The sequence below is a fragment of the Neophocaena asiaeorientalis genome, unplaced genomic scaffold (assembly GCF_003031525.2).
Source record: "Neophocaena asiaeorientalis asiaeorientalis breed wild unplaced genomic scaffold, Neophocaena_asiaeorientalis_V1.1 scaffold202, whole genome shotgun sequence".
In the NCBI taxonomy this organism is placed as follows: Eukaryota; Metazoa; Chordata; class Mammalia; order Artiodactyla; family Phocoenidae; genus Neophocaena; species Neophocaena asiaeorientalis.
In genome coordinates, this window is record NW_020172627.1 from 1,695,686 (window position 1) to 1,717,201 (window position 21,516).

Genomic DNA, 21,516 nt, shown 5'->3' on the forward strand with positions numbered 1-21,516 from the left:
CGCTCCGCGGCATGTGGGGTCTTCCCGGACCGGGGCACAAACCCATGTCCCCTGCATTGGCAGGTGGACCCTCAACTACTGCGCCACCAGGGAAGCCCTATTTTATTCTTTTTGAAGTGAAGGTAGGTGGGATTGTTTCCTTAATTTCTGTTTCTGATCTTTTGTTGTTAATGTATAGAAATGCAACAGATTTCTGTGTATTACTTTGTATCCTGTACCTTTACTGAATTCATTGATGAGGCCTAGTAGTTTTCTGGTAGTGTCTTTAGGATTTTCTATGTATTTTCTATAGTATCATGTCATCTGCAAACAGTGACAGTTTTACTTCTTCTTTTCCAATTTGGATTCCTCTTGTTTCTTTTTCTTCTCTGATTGGTATGGCTAGAACTTCCAAAACTATGTTGAATAAAAGTGGCGAGAGTGGACATCCTTGTCTTGTTCCTGATCTTAGAGGAAATGCTTTCAGCTTTTCACAGTTGAGAATGATGTTAGCTGTGGGTTTGTCATATGTGGCCTTTATTATGTTGAGGTGTGTTCCCTCTGTGCTGACTTTCTGGGGAGTTGTTTTTTTTTTTTAGGAATTTTGCCTTTTTAAAAAAAATTAATTAATTTATGGCTGTGTTGGGTCTTCGTTTCTGTGCGAGGGCTTTCTCCAGTTGCGGCGAGCAGGGGCCACTCTTCATTGCGGTGCACCGACCTCTCACTGTCGCGGTCTTTCGTTGTGGAGCACAGGCTCCAGACGTGCAGGCTCAGTAATTGTGGCTCATGGGGCTAGCCGCTCCGCGGCATGTGGTATCCTCCCAGACCAGGGCTCGAACCCACGTCCCCTGCATTAGCAGGCAGACTCCCAACCACTGCGCCACCAGGGAAGCCCCCTGGAGAGTTTTTATCATAAATGGAGGTTGGATTTTTCAAAAGCTTTTTCTGCATCTATTGAGATGAGCATATGGTTTTTATTCTTCAATTTGTCAATGTGGTGTATCACGCTGATTGATTGGTGGATATTGAAAAATCCTTGTATCCCTGGGATAAATCCCACTTGATCACGGTGTATCGTCCTTCTAATGTATTGTTGGATTTGGTTTGCTAGTATTTTGTTGAAGATTTTTGCATCTGTGTTTATCAGTGATATTGGCCTGTAATTTTCTTTTTCTGTGGTACCTTTGTCTGGTTTTTATATCAGGGTGATGGTGGCGTCATAGAGTGGAAGTGTTCCTTCCTCTGCAATGTTTTGGAAGAGTTTCAGAAGGATAGGTGTTGACTCTTCTCTAAATGTTTGATAGAATTTGCCTGTGAAGGCATCTGGTCCTGGACTTTTGTTTGTTGGGAGTTTTTAATGACAGATTCAATTTCAGTACCTGTAATTGATCAGTTCATATTTTCTATTTCTCCTAGTTCAGTTTTGGGAGGTTGTACCTTTCTAAGAATTTGTCCATTTCTTCTAGATTGTCCATTTTATTGGCATATAGTTGGTTGTAGTAGTCTTTTATGGTCCTTTGTATTTCTGTGGTGTCCATTGTAACTTCTTTTTCATCTCCAATTTTATTGATTTGGGCTTTTTTAAAAAATTAAAAGCTGCACGCAGGCTTTCTCTAGTTGCGGCAAGCGGGAGCTACTCTTCATTGCGGTGGCTTGTCGTTGTGGAGCATGGGCTCTAGGCACATGGGCTTCAGTAGTTGGGGCTTTGGGTTCTAGAGCACAGGCTCAGTAGTTGTGGCATATGGGCTTAGTTGCTCCGTGGCATGTGGTATCTTCCCAGACCAAGGATTGAACCTGTGTCCCCTGCACTGGCAGGCAGATTCTTATCCCCTGCACCACCAGGGAAGTCCCCCCTTTCTTTTTCTTGATGAGTTTGCCTAAAGGTTTATCAGTTTTGCTTATCTTTTCAAAGTACCAACTTTTAGTTTAATTGATCTTTTCTATTGTTTTCTTAGTCTTTATTTCTATTCTGATCTCTTTGATTTCTTTCTACTAACTTTGCGTTTTATTCGTTCTTCTTTCTTTAGTTGCTTTTGGTGTAAGGTTAGGTTGTTTATATGAGATTTTTCTTGTGTCTTGAGGTAAGCTTGTATCGCTGTCAACTTCCCTATTAGAACTGCCTTTGCCATGTCCCATAGGTTTTGGATCATTGTGTTTTCATTTTCATGTGTCTCTAGGTATATTTTTTAGTTTCCTCTTGTATTTCTTCAGTGATCCATTGGTTGTTTAGTAGCATATTGTTTAGTCTCCATGTGTTTGTGATTTTTGCAGTTTTTTTCTTGTGGTTGACTTCTGATCTCATAGGATTGTGGTTGGAAAGGATGCTTGATATGATTTCAGTTTTCTGAAATTTACTGAGGCTTGCTTTGTGGCCCTGCATCATGTGAACTATCCTGGAGAATGTTCCATGTGCACTTGAAAAGAAAGTGTATATGCTGCTCTTAGATGGAATGCTCTGTAAATATCAATGAAGTCCATCTGGTCTAGTGTGTCTTTTAAGGCCTGTGTTTCCTTGTAGATTTTCAGTCTGGTTGATCTGTCCATTGATGTAACTGGGGTGTTAAAGTCCTCCACTATTTTGTGTTACTGTCAATTTCTCCTTTTATGGCTGTTAACATTTGCCTTATATATTGACATGCTTCTGTGTTGGGTGCATGTATATTTACAATTATTATGTCTTCTTCTTGGATTGATCCCTTGATAGTTATGTAGTGTCCTTGTTTGACTTTTGTAACAGTCTTTGTTTAAAGTCTATTTTGTCTGATATGGGTATTGCTACTCCAGCTTTCTTTTGATTTCCATTTGCATGGAGTACCTTTTTCCATCCCCTTACTTTCAGTCTGTGTATGTCTCTTGTAGACAGCATATATACAGGTCTGTTTTTGTATCCATTCAGCCCATCTATGTCTTTTGGTTGGAGCATTTAATCTGTTTACATTTAAGGTAATTATAGATATGTATGCCATTTTGTTGATTGTTTTGGGTTTTTTTTTTTTTTGTAGGTCTTTTTTCTTCCCTCTTTTGTTCTCTTGTGATTTGATGACTATCTTTAGTGTTGTGCTTGGATTCCTTTTTCTTTTTTGTGTGTATATCTACTGTAGATTTTTGGCTTGTGGTTACCATGAGGTTTTGATATAGCAGTCTATACGTAAACATGATTGTTTTAACTTGCTGATCTCCTAATTTCAAATGCATTTTAAGTATCCTGCATTTGTACTTGCTTCCTTTCACAATTACCGCTTTTGATATCATATTTATGTGTGGATGTGATTTCCTACCTTTACTGTATGTTTGCCTTTACCAGTGAGCTTTCCCATGTCGTAATTTTCTTGTTTCTAGTTGTGGCCTTTTCTATTCTGCCTAGAGAAGTTCTTTTACCATTTGTCGTAAAGCTGGTATGGTGGTGCTGAATTCTTTTAGCTTTTTCTTGCCTGTAAAAGTTTTGATTTCTCTGTCAAATTTGAACAAGAGCCTTGCTGGATAGAGGATTCTTGGTTGTAGGTTTTTCCCTCATCACTTTAAATATATCATGCCACTCCCTTCTGGCCTACAGAGTTTCTGCTAAAAAAATCAGCTGATAGCCTTATAGGGATTCCCTTGTATGTTATTTGTTGCTTTTCCCTTGTTGCTTTTAATATTTTCTCTTTATTTTTAATTTTGTCAACTTGATTACTATGTGTCTTGGTGTGTTCCTCCTTAGGTTAATCCTGTTTGGGACTCTGCACTTTCCAGACTTGGGTGACTGTTTCCTTTCCCAGATCAGGGAAGTTTTCAGCTATTATCTCTTATTTTCTCAGGCCCTTTCTCTCTCTTTTCCTTCTGGGACCCCTATAATGTGGATGTCATTTGTGATTGATGTTGTCCCAGAGGTCTCTTAAAATGTCCTCATTTCTTTTCATTCTTTTTTCTTTATTCTGTTCCTTGGCAGTGATTTCTACCACTCTGTCTTCCAGCTCACTTACTCGTTCTTCTGCCTTATTTATTCTGCTATTGATTCCTTCTAGTGTATTTTTCATTTCACTTACTATATTCTTTAACTCTGGCTGTTCTTTATATTTTCTAACTATTTGTTAAAAACTTCTTGTAACTTCTCACTCTTTGCATCCATTCTTTTCCTGAGTTCTTGGATCATCTACCAATCATTGCTCTGAACTCTTTCTCGGGTAGATTTGCCTATCTCCACTTTACGTAGTTATTCTACTGGGGTTTTATCTTGTTTCTTTGTCTGGAACATATTCCTCTGCCATCTCATCTTGTCTAAATTTCTGTTTGTATTTTTTTTTTAAAGATTTTTTGTTGTGGACCATTTTTAAAGTCTTTATTGAATTGTTATAGTATTACTTCTTTTTTATGGGGGGTTTTTTGGCTGTGAAGCACGTAAGATCTTAGCTCCCCAACCATGGATGGAACGTGCACCCCCTGCATTGGAAGGTGAAGTCTTAACCACTGGACTGCCAGGGAAGTCCCACTGTTTGTATTTTTATGTATGCAGCAGGTTAGTTATGTTTCTCGACTTTGGAGGAGTGGCCTTCTGTAGGGAATTTCCTCTGTGTCCCAGCAGTACACTCCCCTCTCATCACACAAGGGTGAGTGACCAGCTGATCCCAGAATGTCTGACCTGTGTTTGCATATTCAGGTTCGCAGGCTGCAGGATTGTAGTTTTCTTGCTTCTGTTGTCTGCCCCCTGGTGGGTGAGCCTGGTTTAGAGGCTCGTGCAGCCTTCCTGGTGGGAGGGCCCAGTGCCTGCCCACTGTTGGTTTTAGCTGGGTCTTGGCCATCTGGTGGGGCAGGGCTGTGTCAACTGCTGTGTCTAGAGGTTGCTGTGGGCTCAGGAAGTCCTTAGGCAGCCTGTCTGCTGGTGGGTGGGCCTGTGTTCCCGCCCTGTTGATTGTTTGGTCCCAGCACTGGAGCCACAGGCTGTTGGGTGGGGCCGGGTCTTGGTGCCAAAACGTCGGCCTCTAGGAGAGCTCACACTGATGAATACTCCCTGATACCTCTGCCACCAGGTCCTTGTCCCCAGAGTGAGTCACCTCCCATAGAGAGCCTCCAAGACCAGCAGGTAGGTCTGGCCCAGGATCCCATGAAGTCACCGCTCTTTCCTTGGGTCCCAGTGCACATGAGACCTCACGTTCACCCTCCAAGAGTGGAGTCTCTGCCTCCCCCAGTTCTGTGGAGTGCCTGCCATCAAGCCCTGCTGGCTTTCAAAGCCAAATGCTCTGGGGGCTCCTCCTGCCAATGCTAGACCCTCAGGCTGTGGAGCCTGACGTGGGGCTCAGAACTCTGACTCCTGTGGGAGAACTTCTGCGATATTATTATTTTCCAGTTTGTGGGTCACCTCCTGGGGGGGTATGGGATTTGATTATACTGCGAGCACACACCTCCTACCATCTCATTGTGAGATCTTCTTTATGTCTTTGGATGTAGACTTTCTTTTTTTGTTAGACTCCAGTCTTTTTTAACAATCGTTGTTCAGCAGTTAGTTGTGATTTTGGTGTGTTCATGAGAGGAGGTGAGCTCAAGGTCATTCTACTCCATCACCTTGTTCAGAAAGCTGTGGCTTAACTTTTGATTATTAAATGGATTAAATAAAAACTCTATCATGACTGTATGTTCAAGAATTCCAATCTCTGGGAATGTCTTTCTTTTTTGTCTTTCCAAGAGGTGATTATTTTTCTCCCAAGTGCTGCTGGGGAGTGTTCTCTACTGTGACGTTTCTGGAATTTCACAGAAATATAAAATGTGAGGGCTTTGCCTGAGTGTGATTCATAGGCAAGCCATGTCTCCTTAGGAGAGTTTGAATCATATTTTCAATATACATTTTTAAAAACTTTTATTATTGTTAAGCGTTTACAGCTGGCTCTGTTTCTTCTCATCAGCTTCTCATCCTTTCAAGGTGATATCACGTACCAGACCCCAACTCAGAGAGAGGGGCCAGGCTGCAGTTGGAGGTGGACAGTCCCCCTGTTGAGGGCATGGCTGAAGAAACAAATCTCTGGAGAGGCTGAGGAACTGTGCTTTTAATTCCTCGGTAGTTAAGGATATACTGCACTCATTACCTCCAAACTTCTGGAAGCCCAGTCCTTTACCACAGTGCCCTATTGCTTTATCATAGGAGAAAAGCTATGATGAAGGAGGTGACTGAGGACTTAAGTCTAAGCCCCAGAACTGTCGCTGGGTCAGCTTGGTTAAGTCACAATCTCTAGAATATAAACTGTGGAAAGGAACAACCCGATGTGAAGTATTTTCTATGCCTAGGGAGTGGGATAAAGTTGTGCAGTGGTTTTACAAGATGCTATCTTTAGTCATTAAGATCCGATCACTTCTGCAGTGAATGGGTAGTACATGTATGATGGCTTTTGCTTTGATGAATTATGGTTTTCTTTGCTATTTCTGAGAATGTTGTAGCTTAGCTGTGTCTGAACATGAACACCAATTTACAAGATACATGAGTCATCATGGAAGAGCCCCTTCCAGCATCCTTCTCCAAAGGGCCAGGCCAAACCTGCAGCCAGACATTAGTCAGTGATTGTCAGAGACCTGCATGCAAAATGTAAATGCCACCTGAATGTACTCTTGTTCTCTTTTTCCTGACGAGTAGATTCTCACTTCACTGAGACTCTACTGTGTGTCAGATAGTGCGCTAAGGACAGTGAACAGGACATGATCCCCTGCCGTCAAGAGGCTCACAGTCTGTACAGTGGAGACACATAAGCAAACAGGAAATTGTGGCCCAGTGTGATAAGCCACGTCTGGTGGAAAGTGCCGGGCCCAGGGCCTGAGAAGAGAGAAGTTAATGCTGGAGTTAGAGCTGCCATAAGATGAGTCAAGAGGAAGAAGAACAATGGAAATCTACAGTAAATAGTGAGGCACCTGTATCCTAAAGAAGAAAAATTAGCTCACAGAGGTCAAAAGGGGCCCCAGAGTCCCCTGTACACCAGAAGTGTTTTGCAGGGGGCTGGCCCTTACTGTCAGGTTCAGGAGCAAGGGCTTCCAGATGCAAGAGAGGAGCTAGTGGGAGTCCTGGTTTCTGCTCCTAGCTTGGATGCTCTCTGCCTATTTTCTCAGACTCAGTTTCCCTATCTGAAAATAGGTTTAGAACAGATGATCTCTGCAAGCTTTCTTCTGGGTGGGACATCCTATGGCTGCTTAATATTTGAAAGTGGTACAAAACTGCATCACCTCAAATGTTCACTGCAGGTTATCTCCCTGTATTTGTTGTTGTATCACTTTATGATATAATTAGTTTTGCTTGTGTACCCATTGTAAACAGCAGAGTATGAAGGGGGTGGATGTGAAAAAAGAAAAAGGGCAAGCCAGAGAGAAAAACAAAAAAGAATGGATTGGGAGTGTGCCACTTGGGGTGGGAAATGACACCTCTTTTAACTCTTGACTACTTATCATGCCAAGGCAACCCAATACTGTCCTGGGATGGGATGGATGAGGGCCACTCATCCTTCACAAATTTTATACTTCTTCCATCATCCTCAGTGTACAACATCTAAAACAAGGATGCGCATTAGTTAACTGGAATCTGACGAGGATGAAATCCAAGTCCCGCTTCCATTGGATCTGAGCCACACTCACTAAGCAATGACACAAGACATGAAGCATGTGGAGTGAGAATCGAGTGCATAAACAAGGCACTGGAATCTTGAAGGATCTGGGTGAAAGAAGCTGCCAGCCTCGTCACCTTAATAAAGCCAGCTAGACCAGCTGAGGGTGGAGGTGTGTGCATGTGTTTTTTTCTCTAAGTATCTGTTTTGTTCCTTGAGTTAAAAAGCAACCAACAGCCTGTGTCTGTCTTAAAAATAAAGAGAACACCCAACAATGAAAGATGTGCCAGAAAGAAAAAGAAGAGACAGTAGCATAAAAATCTATGAAGTGGTTGTGTAGATGGAGGAGGGGAAGCTGATGTCAGTGAGGGTGATGGGGAGGAATCCTCTTTCAACAAATATTCAGAGTTTCACAGTTGGCTTTGCACTCACTGCTGGACACTCAGAGATGAAACAGCCAGTCACTGTCCTGCTAAAGCAGAAGGAGGAGACGGAGATAACACACAAGTAAGAACCAAACCCTGTGCTGTGAACGCTACATTCTTACCACTTGGAGCGTTGCCATGGACCAGCAGCAGCAGCAGCATCTGTGTTTGTTAGAAATGCACAGTCCTTGGCTCCAGAGTCAGCATCTACGTTGTAATAGGAACGCAAAAGTTTTAGAAGCACTGCTCCATGTGGTGAGGGGCTGTGGGTAGCATGGGGTTAGGAGGAGAAGGACTGACTGGCTTAGAAGGTCAGGGAAGGCTTCCCAGAGGAAGTGGCATTTGTGCCAGGTCTTCAAAGATGAGTAGGAACTTACTGGTTTGAAAAGAGGGGGAAGGAAATTCCTAGTAGAGGGAGCGGTAGGATGAATAAGTAGCTGACGGAGAGGGGAGGCTGAACTGGAAACATAGGCTGGAATCTGATTTCGACAGTAAGTATCTGCCATATTAAGGAACTTATATTTCTTTGTTTCCTAAGCATGGAAATCAAGGAAGGAGGGAGAATATTCTCCAGGCACCAGGCTGATGTTTAATCAGTGGCAGGGTGTTCAATGCACATTAGAGTTACTGATGACCTTGTTCACAGTGGAAATATGTTTTTGGGGATGACTAGTGATCTCCAGGTTTGCTCACCAAGGGTGGGAGTTTCCATGAATTTGAAAGGAAACAAAAGAAAATTTCAATCTAAGGGCACTTTTTTAATTTTCTTAGAGGCAAAGTAGCAACTGTTTGATCTTTTAAACAACCTCATGAAAAGCCAAGGCAGATAGAGAATACCTGCCACACTTTAACTAAAACTCAGTTCTAACTCAGGATCAACGGTCTGGTGTTCTGATAACGACTGTTGATCAGTGTGCCAGACCAGCAGGATGTTGAATCGTTGCCCAGGATCCTGGCTCTGGGTGTGATTACCGTCGTTGTGTAGTCCTAGGCCTTCCTTTGTCTTCCAGCTGGCTGGATCCGTTCAATGGTGAGCCAGAGAAACCCACAGGGCTTTAAAAAGTGGCAGAAAACATTTGTCCTACTCTACTATTATAATGATTATTGATTTCTTAAGTGGTCCTGTGTGTGTGAAATAAGACAATGCATCAGATCTAGTATGGATAATTCAGGCACCTCTCACTTTTACAGATAAACTTGTCCTGGCACCTAAAGGTGCCTTATTGTATCAAAAGTCCTTGGGCCATTGGGACTATTAACTGGAGGGTAAAGTGTGTGAGAAGTAAAAAGCAGAGCATTAGCAGGGAGGAGAAAATCATGCTGCAATGTGTGGAAGTGGGGGAAAAAAAGTAGAGGCTTCTATACCAGCACCCACTAGATGCTGGCACCATGATGAATGCTTTACCGTGCTCTCCTCTTATTCGTTCCATAGCCCTACAAGATAGCTGTCCTTGGCCCCAGTTTCAAAGGAGGAACCTGGGGCTCAGTGAAGGTGGTTGTTAGGATCCCATAGCCAGGATGTGCAGAGCTTGGATTCAAGTCTACGTCAGACTTATTGTTGACCACAGTCCACTGCCCCCCACTTCCTGGAGTAGACTGCACTGTCACTCAGAAGTGTCTAATAGCCTGCAAGTTTGTCTAGCCTGGAAGATTAACCAGAACAGCAGAAGACACACACTCCACATAGATAAGAGATTATTGAACAGTGATTGTTAAATTATATAAAATTTATAAATTATATAAGCATATATAATAATTATTGTTTTCCTTTAAAAAAAAGTTCACTGTACAAGAGCCTCAGCATAGGTTTTACACATCCAGCTTTTTTTTTTTTTTTTCTGCATTGGGTCTTTGTTGCTGCATGCGGGCTTTTCTCTAGTTGTGGCGAGCGGGGGCTACTCTTCGTTGTGGTGTGTGGGCTTCTCATTGTGGTGGCTTCTCTTGTTGCAGAGCACGGGATCTAGGCACACGGGCTTCTGTAGTTGTGGCACGTGGGCTCAGTAGTTGTGGCTTGCAGGCTTTGGAGCGCAGGCTCAATAGTTGTGGCACACGGACTTAGTTGCTCCATGGCATGTGGGATCTTCCCAGACCAGGAATCGAACCTATGTCCCCCGCATAAGCAGGCAGATTCTTAACTACTGCACCACCAGGGAAGTCCCCACATCCAGCTTTTAAATGCACTTAAGATGATCTGTTTAGATGTTTAGTTTGTAGTTCTTCCAGAACACAGTTTTCATGTCTCCATTTTACAGATGAATGAGTATTTCACATAAAGGCAAATCTATGGATCCATTTGGTGAAGATAGAAGTGAAGAATTAAGTAAAAGAGAGGTTTTTTGGTTTGTTTAATGTTAGTGATGATAGGAAAAAATTAGATAAAGGTTTTACCAGCCTAAATAGTATTCAGATGATACTTACTATAAAGACTCAGAAAGGAGTTATGGGATAAGGTACAGAAAGGTTAGGCAAAGCTTTGCAAAGCCAAACATGTCACTAAGTTTAAAAGGGAGATAAATGTTGAAAGGAAAAAAGAGGTTGTATATGTTGGGCCCAAACAAAGGTATAGAGGAAGATGCATTTAGAGAAGAGTAAGTGGACTAATTTGAATTTGAAGAAACATTTGCAATTGGAGTACAGATTGTTAAATCAGAAGATGCAAGCCGGAGCAAAACTATGAAGAAGGCCTTGAAAGACCTATGCAGCAATTCTACTGTCTCTCTTAAAGTATGGCAGCCACCAAAGGTTTTTGTTTTTCCCCAAACCATCCCAGTTTACCCCTTAACCCATTCCTTAGTTTGTTTGTCATCTTTAAGTGGGACATATCTGAGGGGGGGTTGTTTTCTATCTTTTTTTTTTCTTTCCACATATCTAGAATATAATACCTTAAACTAAGGGGAGAAAAGGAAATATTTTCAACAGTAACAATCTAAAGTTTGTTCTAAGACAAACTTTGTAGTAGCCTTACGTGAATAGATTTTTGTTGTTGTTTATGACTTTTCAGAATTACATTGATCTTTCCCTTAGGTTACCGAGATGTCCCAAGCATTGCCTCTGTTTCATTTCCGATAACCTCTCTTTGCTTCCCTGTGTTGGATTTCTACACTGCATCTGATGGTGCTGTCTGATTTTCTCACACAGATTCTTTCATATGAATCAAGAAATGTAGAGTTGACAACTGTAAACCACATATATTTTGGATGGAAAATAAAATTATCATGTAACTAATTTTAAATGAGTCTTTGAGGTTTGGGATAACTGTAGGATAACCTACAACTGCAGAATAACCTACAGTTATCCCAAAGGTTTTTGATCTGCCTGAAACTCTTCCTTCGTTTTCAACAGTTGGTGCTGGAACAACTGGATATCAACATGCAAAAAAAAAGAATTTGGATTCCCTAACTCACTTCATATGCAAAAATTAACTCAAAATGAATCACAGCCCTAAATGTAAGTGATATAACTCTTAGAAGAAATCATAGGAGTAAATCTTTGTGATCTTGGGTTAAGCAGTTACTTCTTAACGTGCAACATCAAAAGCACAAATGATATTGCACAGCAAAGGAAACCATAACCAAGACCAAAAGACAGCCCTCAGAATGGGAGAGAATATCTGCAGATGAAGCAACTGACAAAGGATTAATCTCCAAAATGTACAAGCAGCTCATGCAGCTCAATATCAAAAAAACAAACAGCCCCGTCCAAAAATGGGCAGAAGACCTAAATAGACATTTCTGTGAAGAAGATATACAGACTGCCAACAAACACATGAAAGAATGCTCAACGTCATTAATCATTAGAGAAATGCAAATCAGAACTACAATGAGATATCATCTCACACCAGTCAGAATGGCCATCATCAAAAAATCTACAAACAACATGGGCTTCCCTGGTGGTGCAGTGGTTGAGAGTCCGCCTGCTGATGCAGGGGACATGGGTTCGTGCGCCATTCCGGGAAGATCCCACATGCCATGAAGCAGCTGGGCCCGTGAGCCATGGCCGCTGAGGCTGCGTGTCCGGAGCCTGTGCTCCGCAACGGACACAAATGATAAAAGGAAAAGTGATAAATTTAATCAAAATTTAAAATTTTGCAGTTAAACAGCACCATCTAGAAATGGAGAAGACAACCTATAGAGTGGGAGAAAATATTTACATGTATGGAATTTATCCAATGAGAGTCTTATTTTTAACTACTTTTACAACTCAGTGACAAGATTTAAAAAAATTTTTAAATGATCAAAAGATTTGAACAGACATTTCTCAAAACAAGATACAGGAATGACCAGTAAGCACATGTTCAATGTCATTAGTCATTAGAGAATTAAAAATCAAAATCACAGTGATATACCACTCCACACACACTAGAATAGCTATTACAAAAAAACAATCAGCTTTTCACCATTGATTATGATGTTAGCTGTGGGTTTGTCACATATGGCCTTTATTTCTTGAGGTATGTTCCCTGTATGCCCACTTTCTGGAGAGTTTTTGTCATAAATGGATGTTGAGTTTTATCAAAAGCTTTTTCTGCATGTATTGAGATGATTATATGGTTTTTATTCTCCAGTTTGTTAATGTGGTATATCACACTGATTGATTTAAGGATATTGAAAAATCCTTGCATCCCTGGGATAAACCCCACTTGATTATGGTGTATGATTCTTTTAATGTATTTTTGGATTCGGTTTACTAGTATTTTGTTGAAGATTTTTGCATCTATGTTTATCAGTGATACTGGCCTGTAATTTTTTGTGTGTGTGAGTGGTATCTTTGTCCGGTTTTGGTATCAGGGTGATGGTGACCTCATAGAATGAGTTTGGAAGTGTTCCTTCCTCTGCAATTTTTTGGCATAGTTTCAGAAGGATAGGTGTTGACACTCCTCTGAATGTTTGATAGAATTTGCCTGGGAAGCCATCTGGTCCTGGACTTTTGTTTGTTGGGAGTTTTTTAATCACAAGTTCAATTTCAGTACTTGTAGTTGGTCTGTTCATATTTTCTATTTCTTCCTGGTTCAGTCTTGGCAGGTTGTGCATTTCTAAGAATTTGTCCATTTCTTCCAGGTTGTCCATTTTATTGGCATAGAGTTGCTTTTTAGTAATCTCTCATGATCTTTTGTATTTCTGCAGTGTTAGTTGTTACTTCTCCTTTTTCATTTCTAATTCTATTGATTTGAGTCTTCTCCCTTTTTTTCTTGATGAGTCTAGCTAATGGTTTATCTATTTTGTTTATCTTCTCAAAGAACCAGCTTTTAGTTTTATTGATCTTTGCTATCGTTTCCTTCATTTCTTTTTCATTTATTTCTGATCTGATTTTTATGATTGTTTCCTTCTGCTAACTTTGGGGGTTTTTGTTCTTCTTTCTCTAATTGCTCTAGGTGCATGGTTAGCTTGTTCATTCAAGATGTTGCCTTTTACTTTTTTTTTTTCACATCTTTATTGGGGTATAATTGCTTTACAATGGTGTGTTAGTTTCTGCTTTATAACAAAGTGAATCAGTTATCCATATACATATATTCCCATATCTCTTCCCTCTTGCGTCTCCCTCCCTCCCACCCCCCCGATCCCACAGCTTTCTGCAGCGTTTTTAATCATAAATTGGTGTTGAATTTTGTCAAAAGCTTTCTCTGCATGTATTGAGACGATCATATGGTTTTTTCCCTTCAATTTGTTAATATGGTTTATCACATTGACTGATTTGCGTATATTGAAGAATCCTTGCATTCCTGGAATGAACCCCACTTGCTCATGCTGTGTGGTCCTTTTAATGTGCTGTTGGATTCTGTTTGCTAGTATTTTGTTGAAGATTTTTGCATGTGTGTTCATCCGTGATATTGGCCTGTAGTTTTCTTTCTTTGTGACATCCTTGTCTGGTTTTGGTATCACAATGATGGTGGCCTCGTAGAATGAATTTGGAAGTGTTCATCCCTCTGCCATGTTTTGGAAGAGTTTGAGAAGGATAGGTGTTAGCTCTTCTCTAAATGTTTGATAGAATTGGCCTGTGAAGCCACCTGGTCCTGGGCTGTTGTTTGTTGGAATATTTTTAATCACAGTTTCAATTTCAGTGCTTGTGATTGGTCTGTTCATATTTTCTGTTTCTTCCTGGTTCAGTCTTGGCAGGTTGTGCATTTCTAAGAATTTGTCCATTTCTTCCAGGTTGTCCATTTTATTGGCATAGAGTTGCTTTTTAGTAATCTCTCATGATCTTTTGTATTTCTGCAGTGTTAGTTGTTACTTCTCCTTTTTCATTTGTAATTCTATTGATTTGAGTCTTCTCCCTTTTTTTCTTGATGAGTCTGGCTAATGGTTTATCTATTTTGTTTATCTTCTCAAAGAACCAGCTTTTAGTTTTATTGATCTTTGCTATCGTTTCCTTCATTTCTTTTTTATTTATTTCTGATCTGATTTTTATGATTTGTTTCCTTCTGCTAACTTTGGGGGTTTTTGTTCTTCTTTCTCTAATTGCTCTTGGTGCATGGTTAGCTTGTTTATTCGAGATGTTTCCTGTTTCTTAAGGTGGGCTTTTATTGCTCTAAACTTCCCTCTCTGAAATGCTTTTGCCTCATCTCATAGGTTTTCGGTCGTCGTGTCTCCATTGTCATTTGTTTCTGGGTATTTTTAAATTTGCTTTTTGATTTCTTCAGTAATCACTTCGTTATTCAGTACTGTATTGTTTAGCCTTCATGTGTTTGTATTTTTTATAGATATTTTCTTGTAATTGATATCTAGTGTCATGGCATTGTGTTTGGAAAAGATACTTGATACAATTTCAGTTTTCTTAAATTTAACAAGGCTTGATTTGTGACCGAAGATATGATCTATCCTGGAGAATGTTTCATGAGCACTTGAGAAAATTTGTATTCTGTTGTTTTTGTATGGAGTGTCCTATAAATATCAATTAAATCCATCTTGTTTAATGTATTATTTAAAGCTTGTGTTTCCTTATTTATTTTCATTTTGGATGATCTGTCCATTGGTGAAAGTGGGGTGTTAAAGTCCCCTAATATAAATGTGTTACTGTTGATTGCCCTTTTTATGGCTGTTAGTATTTTTCTAATGTATGGATGTTCTCCTATGTTGGGTGCATAAATACTTACAATTGTTATATCATCTTCTTGGATCGATCCCTTGATCATTATGTAGCGTCCTTCTTTGTCTCTTCTAGTAGTCTTTATTTTAAAGTGTTTTTTTTTTCTGATATGAGAATTGCTACTCCAGCTTTCTTTTGGTTTCCATTTGCATGGAGTATCTTTTTCCATTTCCTTACTTTCAGTCTGTATGTGTCCCTAGGTCTGACGTGGGTCTCTTGTAGACGGCATATATATTGGTCTTGTTTTTGTATCCATTCAGCCAATCTGTGTCTTTTGGTGGGAGCTTTTAGTCCATTTACATTTAAGGTAATTATTGATATGTATGTTCCTGTTCCCATTTTCTAAATTGTTTTGTGTTTGTTATTGTAGGTCTTTTCCTTCTCTTGTGTTTCTTGCCTACAGAAGTTCCATTAGCATTTGTTGTAAAGCTGGTTTAGTGGTGCTGAACTCTCTCAGCTTTTGCTTGTCTGTAAAGGTTTTAATTTCTCCATCAAATCTGAATGAGATCCTTGCTGGATAGAGTAATCTTGGTTGCAGGTTTTTCTCCTTCATCACTTTAAATATGTCCTGCCACTCCCTTCTGGCTTGCAGAGTTTCTGCTGAAAGATCAGCTGTTAACCTTATGGGGATTCCCTGGTGTGTTATTTATTGTTTTTCTCTTGCTGCTTTTAATACGCTTTGTTTCTATTTAATTTTTGACAGTTTGATTAATATGTGTCTTGGCGTATTTCTTCTTGGATTTATCCTGTATGGGACTCTCTGTGCTTCCTGGACTTGATTAAATATTTCCTTTCCCATATTAGGGAAGTTTTCAACTATAATCTCTTCATATATTTTCTCAGTCCCTTTCTTTTTCTCTTCTTCTTCTGGAACCCCGATGATTCGAATGTTGTTGTGTTTATTGTTGTCCCAGAGGTCTCTGAGACTGTCCTCAGTTCTTTTCATTCTTTTTTCTTTATTCTGCTCTGCAGTAGAAAGGAGGGAAGGAAGGAAAAGAGAAAGAAGATAAAGTAAATAAAATAAAGTAAAATATAGTAAAGTTATTAAACTAAAAAATAATTATTAAGAAAAAAATTAAAAAAAAAACAACAACAAAAAAAACGGTGGGATAGAACCTTAGGACAAATGGTGGAAGCAAAGCTATACAGAAAAAGTCTTATATAGAAGCATACACATACACACTCTACAAAAAGAGGAAAAGGGGAAAAAGTCATAAATCTTGCTCTCAAAGTCCACCTCCTCAGTTTGGGATGGTTCATTGTCTAAAGGAGGGAAGGAAGGAAAGAAAGAAAGAGAGAAAAGTTAAAGTAAAATAAAATAAAGTTATTAAAATGTATTATTAAGAAAAAATTTTTTTTAAAAAATGGACACATAGAACCCCAGGACAAATGGTGGAAGCAAAGCTATACAGACAAAATCTCACACAGAAGCATACACATACGCACTCACAAAAAGAGAAAAAGGGGAAAACATCATAAATCATGCTCTCTAAGTCCACCTCCTCAATTTGGGATGATTTGTTGTCTATTCATGTATTCTACAGATGCAGGGTACATCAAGTTGATTGTGGAGCTTTAATCCGCTGCTTCTGAGGCTTTTGGGAGGTCTGAGGTCTTCTGCAAGTGTTCTGTAGGTGTCCTGTAGGAGTTGTTCCACGTGTAGATGTATTTCTGGTGTATTAACGTGGCTGCAGTTGGAGGCCTCAGTTTCTTGCCACATGCATCTCTCCATAGGGCTGCTTGAGTGTCCTCATGATATGGAAGCTGGCTTACCCCAGGATGAGTGATCTGGCCTGCTGTCCCCAGGACTGTCGTGGCTTCGGCCTCCGGGGCCCCTCCAGAGCTGGCAGCCTCAGTAGGCTGCCCTCCCCTCGGGCTCTGGGGCAGTTCCGTGAGAGTAGAGGGAAGAGACCCCGAGCCGGGAATTCCAGCTCTTCGGAAACGCGGGCTCCGTTCTCTGAAGTGGGTCTTTTGTAGACAGCGTATGTCTTGTTTTTGTATCAATTCAGCCACTCTAGGTCTTTTGGATGGAGCATTTAATCCATTTATATTTAAGGTGATTATCAGTATGTATGTTCTTATTGCCATTTTGTTAATTGTTTTGGATTTGTTTTTGAAAGTCTTTATTTTCCTTTCTTTCCTCTTTGTTCTTTTGTCTTCTGATTTGATGACTATCATTAATGTTGTATTTGGACTCCTTTTTCTTTTTTGTGTGTATGTCTATTGCAGACTTTTGGTTTGCAATTGCCATGAGGTTTGATATAGCAGACTATACATATATGTGATTGTTTTAAGTTGTTGATCTCTTAATTTCAAATGCATTTCAAATATCCTGAATTTGTATTCTCCTTCTCTCCTGATTACTGGATTAGATATCATATATTACATCTAATTGGTTTTTTTTGTTTGTTTTTTTTTTGCCGTACATGGGCCTCTCACTGCTGTGGCCTCTCCGTTGCGGAGCACAGGCTCCAGACGTGCAGGCTCAGCAGCCATGACTCACGGGCCCAGCCACTCCGCAGCATGCGGGATCCTCCTGGACTGGGGCAAGAACCCGTGTCCCCTGCATTGGCAGGCGGACTCTCAACCACTGTGCCACCAGGGAAGCCTCGTCTAATTGTTTTGTGTATCCCTTAACTGCTTATTGTGGATATAGATGATTTTATTACTTTTATCTTTTGACCTTCCTACTAGTTTCTGTGTGGACAAAAAGCATTTCCTCTAAGATCAGGAACAAGACAAGGATGTCCACTATCACCACTTTTATTCAATATAGTTTTGGAAGTCCTAGGCACAGCAATCAGAGAAGAAAAAGAAATAAAAGGAATCCAAATTGGGAAAGAAGTAAAACTGTCACTGTTTGCAGATGACATGATGCTATACATAGAAAATCCTAAAGATGTTACCAGAACTACTAGGTCTCATCAACGAATTCAGTAAAGCTGCAGTATACAAAGTTAATACATAGAAATTTGTTGCATTTATATACATTAAAGATCTGAAAGAGAAATTAAGGGAATAATCCCATTTATCATCGCATGCAGAAGAATAAAATACCTAGGAATAAACCTACCTAAGGAGACAGAATTCCTGTATGCAGAAACTATAAGACACTAAGAAATAAATTGAATACGACACAAACAGATGGAAAGATATACTGTGTTCGTGGACTGTTAGAATCAACAGTAGTCAATGTTAAAATGACTGTTCTACTCAAGGCAATCTACAGATAAAATGTTATCCCTATCAAATTACCAATGGCATTTTTCATAGAACTAGAAAAAAAAAATCTTAAATTTGTATGGAAACACAAAAGACCCTGAGTAGCCAAAGCAATCTCGAGAAAGAAAAATAGAGCTGGAGGAATCAGGCTCCCTGACTTCAGACTGTACTACAAAGCTGCACTCATCAAAATAGTATGGTACTGGCATAAAAACAAATATAGATCAATGAACAGGATAGAAGGTCCAGAAATAATCCCACACACCTATGGACAGTTAATTTACAACAAAGGTGACAAGAATATACAATGGAGAAAAGACATTCTCTTCAGTAACTGGCGCTGGGAAACTGGGCAGCTACATGTAAAAAAATGAAGTTAGAACATACTCTAACACCATATACAAAAATAAACTCAAAATGGATTAAAGACTTAAATGTAAGAACTGATACTATAAAACTCCTAGAGGAAAACATAGGCAGAACACTCTTTGATACAATTTGCAACAATACCTTTTTGGATCTGTCTCCTAGAGTAAAGAAAATAAAAACAAAAGTAAACAAGGACCTAATTAAACTTAAAAGCTTTTGCACAGCAAAGGAAACCACAATCAAAACAAAAAGATAACCTACAGAATGGGAGAAAATATTTGCAAATGATGTGACTGACAAAAGATTAATTTCCAAACTATACAAACAGCTCATACAGCTCAATATCAAGAAAACAAACAACCCAATCAAAAAATGGGCAGAAGATCTAAATAGACATTTCTCCAAAGAAGACATACAGATGGCCAAAAGGGATATGAAAAGGTGCTCGACATCACTAATTATTAGAGAAATTCAAATCAAAACCACAGTGAGGTATCACCTCACACTGGTCAGCATCAACATCATTAAAAAGTCTACAAGTAACAAATGCTGAAGAAGGTGTGGAGAAAAAGGAACCCTTGTACACTGTTGGTGGGAATGTAAATTGGTGCAGCCACAATGGAGCAACAGTATGGAGGTTCCTTAAAAAACTAAAAATCGAGTTACCATATGATCCAGTGATCTAGTCCTGAGCATATATCCAGAGAAAAGTAATTCGAAAAGATACATGCATCCCAATGTTCATTGCAGCACTATTTACAATAGCCAAGACGTGGAATCAACCTAAATGTCCGTCAACAAATGGATGGATAAAGAAGATGTGGTATATATACACAGTGGAATATTACGCAGCCATAAAAAAGAGTGAAGTAATGCCATTTGCAGCAACGTGAATGGACCTAGAGATTATCATACTGAGTAAAGTAAGCCAGACAGAGAAGGAAACATATCCGTATGATATCACTTATGTGGAATCCAAAAAGTGGATTACACTTGTATCCAAAAAGTGGATACAAGTGAACTTATGTACAAAACAGAAATAGACCCACAGACATAGAATGAAAACTTATGGTTACCAAAGGGGAAAGGGTGGGATAAATTAGGAGTTTGGGATCAACAATATACTGCTATATATAAAATAGATAACCAACAAGGACCTACTGTTGCACAGGGAACTATACTTATTTTTTTTGTAATAAACTATAAGGGAAAATAATCTGAAGAAAGAATAGATATGTATATATATGTATAATTGAATTACATTGCTGTACACCTGACACTAATGCAACATTGTAAATCAGCTATACTTCAATTAAAAAGAAAGTCAATAACAAGTAGTGAAGATGTTGGAGAAATTGAAACACTGCTGGTGGGATTTTAAAATGGTCAGCTACTTTGGAAAACAGTTTGGCATTTCCTCAAAATGTTAAACATAGAGTTGCCATACTACCCTGGAATTTCTTTCCTAGAAAAATCCTCCAAGAGAAATAAAAATATATGTTTATACAAAGACTTGAAGGTGAGTGTTCATTGCAGCATTATTTACAATAGCCAAAATAGTGGAAACAACCCAAGTGTCCACAAACTGTTGAACAGATGAACAGCATATGGTATATCCTTACAGTGGAATATTATTCAGCCATGAGAAGGAAATAAGTACTATGCATGCTGTACCATGGATGAACCTCAAAAATATTATGCACAGTTAAGGAAGCCAGACACAAAGACCACATATTTGTTTGGCCAAGAAGTTCATTTGGGTTTTTCATAAGATCGTAGGGAAAAACCCGAACGAACTTTTTGGCCAACTCAGTATATGATTCCATTGGTATGAATTGTCCAGAGAATTCACTGATCTAGAGACAGGGCACTGGAAGTGAGAGTTGAGTACATGGTCATGATGTTTCCTTTGGGGTGATGGAAATATTAAAAATTAAATTGTGGTGATGGTTGCATACCTCTGTAAATATACTAAAAAAATCATTGAAGTGTACACTTAAAACAGGTGAGTTTTATTGTATGTAAATTATATCTCAGGAAGCTGTTTTTTCAAAAATTGTCTTTCATTTATCCTTTTCTCCCTTTTTTCCTCCTTTCCTGCTTTCTTTTCTTCCCTTGCTTCCTTTTTCTTTTCTCCTTACTCTTTCCCCAACTCTTAAACACAGATGAGCATTTAAAACATATATGTTCAGCAAGCATCCATGCTACTACTCCTCGAGTCATACATTGAATATTTCTAGCTGCTCAGAGGGCTCCCAACATACAAGTGCCAGCTATCCTCACTTCTACCGGAGTCACGTTCTCATTTTTAAAAAAATATTCTTAATACTGTGTGTTTATGACTCTATTTCTGGGTCTGTTCTCACAACCATGATGTTGAATGAAAGAAACCAGACACAAAAGTATGCATAATGTGTGAATATCTGTATCTATACCTGTCTATTTCAAAAACAAGCAAACATAGTGTTTAGGGATGCACACAGTGAAAGTGTCTTGGAGTTGATCATTCTAAGGCAATTTTACATGGTAACCAGTGGGCCTTTTCAATATGTAAATTCAAGCCTTAGTTTATCTCTGGAAAGTTTTCTTGGATTATACTTTTAAATATTTGTTCTGTTCCTTTGTTTTGTTTTCCTTCTTCAGGGATTCCTAGTATATGTATGTTGGCTCTTCTTTGCCTGTCTCCTGTTTAAACCATTTTCTCTCTGATCCTTTTCTTAATCTCATTTAAAATTTTTCTATGTTATTTTCCTGCTTTTCTTTGATCGTCCTTATAAAATTTCTATTTGATTGTATTCCTCTTTGGGCATTTTGAAATTTAGTCTTTATTTCTGATATGACTTTATATTTTGCTTCCTTTCCATTCTTCAATCAACTCATGTTTT